The following is a 9,746-nucleotide window of genomic DNA, read 5'->3' on the forward strand; positions in this document are numbered from 1 at the left end:
GCAGGGGGCCCGTGACATCCTTCAGGTGGTTCAGCACGAACCTCTCGAAAGATTTCATGACCACAGATGTCAGTGCAACAGGTCATTCAGACCTGTGATGGCGGGCATCTTGGCCACTGGAACGATGGTGGAGCTCTTGAAGCACGCGGGCACCTCACACAGCTCCAGGGAACGATTGAAGATCCATGCAAAGGTGGGCGCCAGCTGCTCAGCGCAGACTTTCAAGCAGGAAGGTGACACGCCGTCTGGGCCCGGTGCCTTCCTGATCTTTTGTCTCCGGAACATCTGGCGCACTTCCTCCTCGCGAATCTGGAGTGCGGGCGCGGCCTCTGCAAGAGAGAGTCGGTGACCACGGTGATGGAGGTGTGGACAGAGCAGTTGTGGGGGGAGGTGAGTATGTGGATTGTGCTGTAGGAGGTCCCGTTGTGTGGGAGGACCGATCAAACCTGCAGTAGAACCTGTTTAGCTGGTTAGCGAGCCTTGGGCTCTCCACAGGACGGGGGTTCGTTTCTTGAAGCCCGTGATGCTCTGCAGGCCTTTCCACACTGTTGAGGGATCAGGATTGGCAGAGAGGTGTCTCTCCAGGCTCTCCCCGTAACACCTCCTGGCTTTCCTGACCTCTCGGTTCAGTGTGTTTCTGGTCTGCTTGAACAGGTCCCGGTCGCCGCTCCTGTAGGCCTCCTCCTTGACTTTGCGCAGCCTCCTAAGGTTCGGTGTAAACCAAGGTTTGTCGTTGTTGTACGTGCAGAAGGTCTTAGTCTGCACACACAGATCCTCACAAAAACTGATGTATGATGTGACAGTGTCAGTGAGTTCATGCAAGTCTGAATTTGCAGCTTCAAAAACTCTCCAATCGGTGCAGTCAAAGCAGGCTTGGAGGTTCTGCCTTGACTCCACTGTCCACTTCCTGACAGTCCTCACCACAGGCTTAGAAGTTTTTAGTTTCTGTCTGTAGGCAGGGATCAGATGAACTAGACAGTGGTCCGAGAGTCCTAAAGCTGCACGAGCCACAGAGTGGTATGCATCCTTAATTGCGGTGAAGCAGTGGTCCAGTGTCTGTGCCCCTCTGGTGGGACACGTTATGTGCTGTCTGTATCTGGGGAGTTCGTGTGCGAGGTTCGCCCTGTTAAGATCACCCAGAACAATGATTAGTGAATTTGGTAGAAGTTTCTCCATGTCTGTCACCTGGTCAGCCAGCATCTGCGTGGCTTCACTCGCACGTGCGTGTGGTGGGATGTAAACAGCCGCCATGACGATCGAGGAGAACTCCCGTGGTGAATAGAACGGCCGGCAGTTTATGAAAAGTGTTTCTAGGAGAGGGCTGCAAAACTCTTTCAACACCATGACATCGGTACACCAACGTTCATTAATGTAGAAACATGATTCCACATTGTTCAATGTCATAATTTACTCATTTTATTTCATGATTCCAAGGCATTCCCCATACTTTAATATTGTGTCATTCAGCATTTCTACACAAATTGCTTCATCTAGTTTTACTGCAGAATGAAAAGAATTGGCCTCACTTTTGGAGGAGAGTTGAAATCATTGTGCAGCTCAGTTTTCTATTTCTTCCTGTAGTTGTCTCATTTCGCTTCGGATATGGTGTGTCAAGCCTTTTTGATTGGTTAGCTTTTTCTGGTGCAGAGAGAAGGGCTGAATTGCCACACAAGCGCAAGAAGAATAAAAGTGTCTTGCTTGCTTCTTATTGTTTTTCTTAACAAGTCTTGACAAATCAGGCGGCAAAAACCTAAACATGATCATGAAAAGCTGAACAATACTATACCCTAAACACTGATAAAAACTACTTGCCCTGAATACGAATTAAATGTATTTACTGTTAAAAAAATACAACTGTTAACAAGATTAACACCAAGTAAATGAAAACTAAAAAACTATTACCATCCCAAGGCCAGTTAACTATAGATCATCACCGATGCAAAAACTCAAAGTCTGCTCAAACAGAAGGTGAAACCTTCACAGATTTTTGCTCATCTCCCCAACACAAAATTTTCAATAGAGACTCTTTGACAAGTGACTGAGAAGGCAACAGGGTTAGGTGTGGGCTACTGTGTGCTTGATTAAGTTTACCTTGTGAGAGTATTTTTTGCCACAAACCGAGCAGGAAAAAGGTTTCTCGCCAGTGTGGATTCTTGTGTGAATTTTTAAGTTTCCCTTCAGAGAGAATTTTTGGCCACACACTGAGCATGAAAAAGGTTTCTCACCAGTGTGGGTTCTTGTGTGCCTATTTAAATGTCCCCTCTGAGAGAATTTTTGGCCACAAACTAAGCATGAAAAAGGTTTCTCACCAGTGTGGCTTCTTGTATGAAGTGTTAGAGCTACCTTCACTGAGAATTTTTGGTTACAAATCGAGCATGAAAATGGTTTCTCCCCAGTGTGGACTCGTGTGTGCCTTTTCAAATGTCCTATCTGTCTGAAATGTTGGCTACAAACTGATCATGAAAAAGGTTTGTCACCAGTGTGGGTTCTTGAGTGCATTTGTAAATGTCCGCTCTGTCTGAATTTTTGGCCACAAACTGAGCATGAAAAAGTTTTTTCACCAGTGTGGATTCTTGCATGAAGTGTTAGAGCGCCCTTCGATGAGAATCTTTGGTTACAAATCGAGCATGAAAATGGTTTCTCGCCAGTATGGGTTCTTGTATGAATTGTTAGATTTCCCTTCGCTGAAAATGTTTGGCTACAAACTGAGCATGAAAAAGGTTTCTCGCCAGTGTGGTTTCTTGTGTGACTTTGTAAGCTTTGCTTGTGACTGAATTTTTGGCCACAAACTGAGCATGAAAAAGGTTTCTCACCACTGTGGATTCTTGTATGAGTTTTCAAGTGTCCCTTGTAAGAGAATTTTTTGCCACAAACTGAGCAGGAAAAGTTTTTCTCTCTTGCATGCATTTTCACGTGTTGTTTCAAAACACTGTTATTAGCGCAACATTTCCCACACTGAGAACATTGTCTGTGTTTGTTGGGAGACTCATCACCAGCAGTAGCAGCAGGAACATGTGGCAACACATCTAATCTATCTAATGGTGGAGTTGCTTGTGATCCTCCACAGGGGTCTCCATCACCTTCTCTGGTCATTGTTTGACTTGAGCTGCAGCTTGGAGGCTCCGCCCCTTTGCTCACCTCCTGTTGACCTTCATCTAAACTCTTCACAGGAACACCAGTCAATGGCATCTTGCAGGTATCCTCCTCCTCCTTCTCTTTAATGTCGCAGGACTCCTCAGGCTCCTCTTTACTAAAAGGCCGCTCCAGCTCTTCCTCTTCTTTTATGGTGCAAAGAAACTTCTGCTCCATTTGTTCATTCAAGTGATGGACCTCTTTGCCCAGATCTTCCTCTTTAATGCGAGTGCGCTCTGGCTCTAGCTGCTTCGGACAAATAGCCTCACTGATGTCTGCAAAACAAGACAAACACATATGAAAGTTACAGTTGAAGAGAAACTGGTCAAACCCATACAAGGACTTTCACAATCTGCCCATCACACATGATTTTGATCGAATTCTACTAAAAATAAACACTGGGAGAGGATTCATAATAAAAACTAGACGTGTACTAACCTACTCTGCGCAATAGAACATAAGGCTGCAGCCAAAGATGTTCCAGACGACTACAGTCCTTTTCCTTCACGTACTTTGCTGTGGTCCTTGCAGACATTTTCACACTGCAATCACAAGACTTGTTCAACGATGTTTGGCTAATAAAAATGTCTTCTGGACAGCGGCGAGCGAGTAATTTGTTTAAGTAATTGAATACATGTTATTCCTTATTCACGCAATAGTATTTTGCATTGCGCTAGATGGCAAGAAAATAAACTTAAAATAAACAAAAGACAGTCTAGTTGCATTGTTCCACAACACCTATGTACCTAGGAATTTCTAACAAAATGAAAATAGGGGGCATAAATCATGGTCAAATTGTTGAATGTGAAGAGAGAGCAACACCCATGTGTACATATTTTGTTAGGTTAGACAAACTCACATACTTTCTCATGTTCATATGTGTAAATTCGCTTTTAATTTTACATATATATATATATATATATATATATATATATATATATATATATATATACAAAAATTGCTCGGTACATCGCGGTTCGTTTATTGCGGTTTCACTACATCGCGGATTTTTAAATTAAAAAAAATCATAATAAAACTTCTAATTTGGGTAACTATGGCACGAAAGTTGCCCACACGTCAGCAGAAAGCAGGGAGTGGCCACACCATTGCAGTGCGTACACTTGTACCTTTTCATAAAAAATAAAATATAGTCAAATCTCGGTTTTCGACCACAATCCGTTCCAGTTGCCTGTCCAGTTCACCACCGAACGGTGTTGAGCAGGATTTGGTTCCCCCGTGAGGATTTGTTTCCCCTGCCACGGGAACGCGCACGCCTTGTTGGAAAGCAAAAAAAACATGCTTGGTAGGCCGATTGAAGACTTCAAATTGTCCCTAGGTGTGTCTGTCTCTGTGTGCCCTGCGATTGGCTGGCAACCGGTTCAGGGTGTCCCCCGCCTACTGCCCGATGACGGCTGGGATAGGCTCCAGCGTGCCCGCGACCCCCGTGGGGACTAAGCGGTTCAGAAAATAGATGGATGGCTGGACGAAGGACACACGTTTGCATCAGTCAATTTTAATTTTTAGTAAGGATTTACTTCCTTTTACTTTTTTAAGCTCATTCACGTTCTGCCGTTGAAGCGAGGTGCGCTCAAAGACCAATTGTACTGACAGAACACTCTTTCACTTCACCAAAAAGCAATGACACAATTACGTCAGCTCTTTGCATTAACCTCGATGCAAAGGAGCTCCACTTTTTAGGGGGAGCATTCCATGCTACAAGGGGTATATATTACAAAGGAGATCCTTATACTTTATTGTGATCATCATTCATCCATTTTTATTATTCACGTGTTTTCAAAGCAACTTCATATTGCTACATTTGTTAACTTGCATTAAAATGACAGAGTGCATTATAATTAAGTGGTGACACTATAGCAATGTCAAACGTTTTTATTTAAGAAAAAGCCACACACGTTTTGTGATGAAATCTTTCATAACGAGAATGATTTGAATGAATGAATGATTGAGAAGAAATTTCAGTTCTGAAGGCTCCTTTTGTCCCAAGCAAAGTGACAGGTGGTGGGGAGGGGGGATAAAAAAAATTAACAGGAACTCTATAAAAATGTCAACCCGTGAGAATTTGTGCCCCCCTCTCATTTCAAGAACGGTGAGTCCTGGACATCGACTGCCTTTATTTCTGTCTTCCTATTCAGGTAGTGTGGCAAATTTGAACAGGTTAACTCATTCCTAGCCCAAATTACAGGAGGGGAACAAACCCTCATAACGGCCCCGTGAGGATATGTCCCCTAAAACTAAAACAACAAATGAAAAAAGCTCAACAGTCTTAATTAGGATCCTATTTTAAAACGATGTAATATAAATATAATTAATATAAACAAGAAGCAGAATATGAGGTTGAGACTTCAATATGAGTACTGTAAATGACTCTTTAATGCATCTCAAGTACATTTTAAGGCAGACCTGGGCAAATTACGGCCCGCGGGCCACATCCGGCCCTTTGTGCGTCCCTGTCCGGCCCGCATGAGGCCAATCGTAAATTGTATTTGATTACTACCTAATTAAAATATATATATATATATAGTGTCGTGCGTACAATACAACTGTTTCGCTTTTATTTTGAAAGGCGTCGCACTTCCATGTATCGTATGTGTATGTGAGCTGTGCGTGAAGGTGAACAGTGCGAAGTAATGCTGCCCTCAAAATGTGTGCTGACCCTCAGAAAAGAAAAGTTGACAAGGAGCGCCGTGTTTTCAACAAGACATGGACTGCCAAGTATTTCTTTACAGAAATGAAAGGTAAAGCCATGTGCCTGATTTGTGGTACACAGGTCGCTGTGTTTAAAGAATAGAATTTGAGTCGCCACTACACGACCAAGCACGAGAAAAAATACATCTGTCTGATAAAGAGGGCGCATCAGAGGCTGATGCATTGCTAGCAAAACTGCAAGCCCAACAAGGACCTTTTATCAAACTTCACACCCAGAGATGGAGCGGCTTTGTCATTTGAGGAAAAGTTAAAGAAGTTAAGAATAAATTGTAATGATTAATAATTGTTTTTTTATTTGACCTTTACGCCACAATTTCACATAGCTTAATATAAATATAAACAGAATTGTGTTCTTCTAATTACCAGTACCAACTATTTAAAATAAATAATTTAGTGCATTTTACAATGGAAGAAAATTGAGCACGTTTAAGTTATCATAGGTGTGGCCCTCTGACACAACTCAGGTTTTTCATGTGGCCCCTTGTAAAAATTAATTGCCCACCCCTGGTTTAGAAAGACATGTTCAAGTATGTTATTAAAACATTAAAAAGGCTTTCTATGTACTGTCTTTCTTTGTAAAAAAACTCGTGTGCACGTGCGTCTTATAGTCCAGTGCGGCTTATGTAAGAGAAAAACTGAAATATCCCTGAATTTTAGCTAGTGCGGCTCATAATCCGGTGCGGTTTATAGTCCGGCAATTACGGTATTAGAAAAGATCTGGAAAACCAAAACCATTTCACTCAATACTAAACTCAAAATCTTCAACTCCAACGTCAAAACACTGCTGCTATATGGATCAGAAACATGGAGGACCACCAAACACATCACCGCTAAACTGCAAACCTTCACAAACCACTGCCTAAGACGCATCCTCAGGATCTTCTGGCCCAACCGCATCAGCAACACCAGCCTATGGAACCGCACCAAACAAGAAACAATAGAGATACAGGTTTTGAGGAGGAAGTGGAGCTGGATAGGACATACCCTGAGAAAAAACAACATGGCTATAACCAAGGAAGCGTTAACATGGAACCCACAAGGCAAAAGAAGCAGAGGGAGACCCAAAAACAACTGGAGAAGGAGCACAGAGCTGGGTGTCAAGAAGATGGGACTGTCGTGGAAACAGCTGGAGAAAATGGCACAAGACAGACGAGGGTGGAAGCTCTTCATCGATGGCCTATGTTCCGAAAGGAATGGAAAGGCTTAAAGATATTTATGTATGTATTTATTTATTTATTTATCTATTTATAGACAGCCTTTTGCTTTCCCGCCTTTTCCGGAATGTACAAAACCTTGTTACCTGGAGATTGGGTTTCATCAGCTGTAGTGCTGCGTGTACTGACCGCCATTAAATAACCCAAGCGCTTGCCCATAACGAACCAACTATAATTCCGCCTTTGTTTGTTCAATGACGGACATCTCAAACAACACGCAACGGATGTCAACTTCAACTTGTTTGGTTTACAACGTGAACTTAAACTAACCCAATACACAAAACGACACATTGGACCTGTTTTAGCAAACGTGTTAAAGGAAAATGTGCTTTCGGGAGTTTGCAAACATATTTTTTAAGGTTGTGTTAAACTTATAATCATATTAATATCTAGTATTGGAGTGCTCGTGTGGATTGGTGGGGGCCGAAGAATGTGCAGGCAAACTGCATGAACTTGTTTTCTTCGAAGTGTTGTGGAATAGGCCCGGATAGGGAGTACCGGGCGAGAACACCTCAAGGTCGGTGAGGAACGAGAACAACAGCACGTCTATGTGGTCGGGCTTCGAGGGGAAAACCCAACCGCCTGACCTCAGCAGCACCTGGACGGGGAGGAGATGGCCATCGACCAATCATCTCAAAATATTTTGCATGCTTTAATATTCATATTGTGTTTCTTTAAAACTGGGCAACCCGGAAGAATGTGTCGTCTTTTGGTGGTCACAAAAACGCACGAGCTTTAGTGTGAGGGACCCGGGACCCAGGCCTGTATTAGTGCGCTTTGTCAGGAATAAACAATTGGTAAATTTGGTCTGATTGATCTACTGGTCTTCTCTTTGACAGAACGAACTCGCAAAATTGTTAGGTGCGCCAGTGTGTGGATTAGGACATAGCAATTTATGTGTTAAGTGTTGATCGCAATTTGGAGTCAGATCAATAACTAAAATCCGTAACCTAACAGTGTTTACGCGTTACCATCCGGTGGCATTGAGATTTCAAATCGGGAGCATGCCTGCCTGCAAACATCACTGCTAATCCTCGACTTTGAGGTTTTCCACAGTACAGTATTACTCTTGGTACAGGCAAGAACCAGCACGTGATGATGGCTCATTTGAGATCGAACAATCGTCGAGGATAATCAAGTTCGATATAATAAAGTTAGCACTATTCTTAAGTATCATGCTACTAATGAAAGCGGCCCGCACTTCTGTACTGCAACCAAGCAGTACAACAAATAACGTTGCAAACATGATAACTTAGGTCCATTGTCGTAACTTACCTCTTTCTTCGCTACAGTTACCGTGTAGCTAATGTTACTGATTCACCACATAAGTTGCGTGTTTATCTGAGGCAGCCGAATGGAAGAAGGCGATACGCTTCTGTTTGAGATTTTATATCAAGCGCCGTTTTGTTGTCGTCGCTTTACTTCCTGCTACGTAACGATGATGTCATTTGAGTGTGGTCCCGGGCGCCCTCTAGCGAAGTGCCGTGGGACGTTTAATGTTGTTGCCCAGCAAACAAACCAAGGTGGCGTGTAAAAAACCTTTCAGCCGCTTATGCGTCATTGGTGCCAGATTCAAGAATTTTTATTGGCCATGTTTGAGCATGCCAAACAAGGAATTTGACTTCGGCACATCTCAGCCTCTGTTCAACATTTAACAATACTCGGGACGATTGCAAAAATTGACAAATATTCTCCAACATCTCCTGATCTTAAACTCCCAGGAGGGCAAGGAAGAACTCAAAACTAATTTTAAGGGAAATAAGAAACCTCTTCCAGGATGACAAGGCTGCAATGGATGCAGAGAGGACACATCGTAGATGAAGCCTTGAAGATTTCCATCCAGGTGCTTCACAAAAAAGTAAAGCTTGTGAGGTTTCATACACACACTGTTGGCCAAAGCCTTCATTATCAAAATTAGGTCCGGTATCTATATATGTGATCTGACTGATAATTTTGAGGTTTATGTCGTGGTATCAAATGAACTAATGATATGCTGCTGTTTATGATACTTACCTTACTTGCGTCAAAAAATGTTTGGAATTATTCAGATCTCACGGATTTCCATTTCTTAAGGTACATCACATAACGCGTGTCATCATTTGTCATCGTTTAATGTCATTCTACATAATTCCATGATTAAATACTTCTCCCACATGATTCCACATTGTTCAATGTCATTCTGTACAATTCACTTTTATTGTATTTCATGATTCCAAGGCATTCCACATGCTTTCACATTGTGTCATTCAACATTTCTACACAAATTGCTTCATCTATTTTTACTGGAAAATGAAAAGAATTGACCTCACTTTTGGAGGGGATTTAAATCATTGTGCAGCTCAGCTTTCTATTTCTCCCTGTATTTGTCTCAGCTCACGTCAGATATGGTGTGACAGGCCCCTTTTTGATTGGTTAGCTTTTTCCGGTGCACAGAGCAGGGTTGAATCAACACACAAGCACAAAAAAGAAAAAAAAAAGACTTGCTTGCTTCTGCTTTTTCTTTTTAACAAGGCTTGACAAATATGTGGGCAAAAACCTTAACATGAAAATGAAAAGGTGAAAAGAAATTAAACCCTGAACACTGATAAAAACTAAGCAACTTGCCCTGAATACAAATTAAATGCATTTACTGTTAAAAAACACAACTAAAAACAAGATTAACACCAAGTACAA

General features: G+C 42.3%; 1 pseudogene across 1 annotated transcript; it reads right to left on the bottom strand.

Moving 5' to 3' along the window:
• Window positions 1-1,393: 1,393 nt before the first annotated feature.
• Window positions 1,394-8,549, bottom strand: LOC148398282 (uncharacterized; annotated as a pseudogene). The gene is made up of 3 exons (XR_015858773.1): window positions 8,349-8,549; window positions 3,571-3,674; window positions 1,394-3,407 (listed from the first exon to the last, which is right to left on the bottom strand). The product of XR_015858773.1 is annotated as an uncharacterized LOC148398282 (transcript).
• Between the last annotated feature and the right edge of the window lie 1,197 nt (window positions 8,550-9,746).

The sequence above is a fragment of the Syngnathus floridae genome, chromosome 5 (assembly GCF_059516105.1).
Source record: "Syngnathus floridae isolate MCC-2025c chromosome 5, RoL_Sflo_1.0, whole genome shotgun sequence".
In the NCBI taxonomy this organism is placed as follows: domain Eukaryota; kingdom Metazoa; phylum Chordata; class Actinopteri; order Syngnathiformes; family Syngnathidae; genus Syngnathus; species Syngnathus floridae.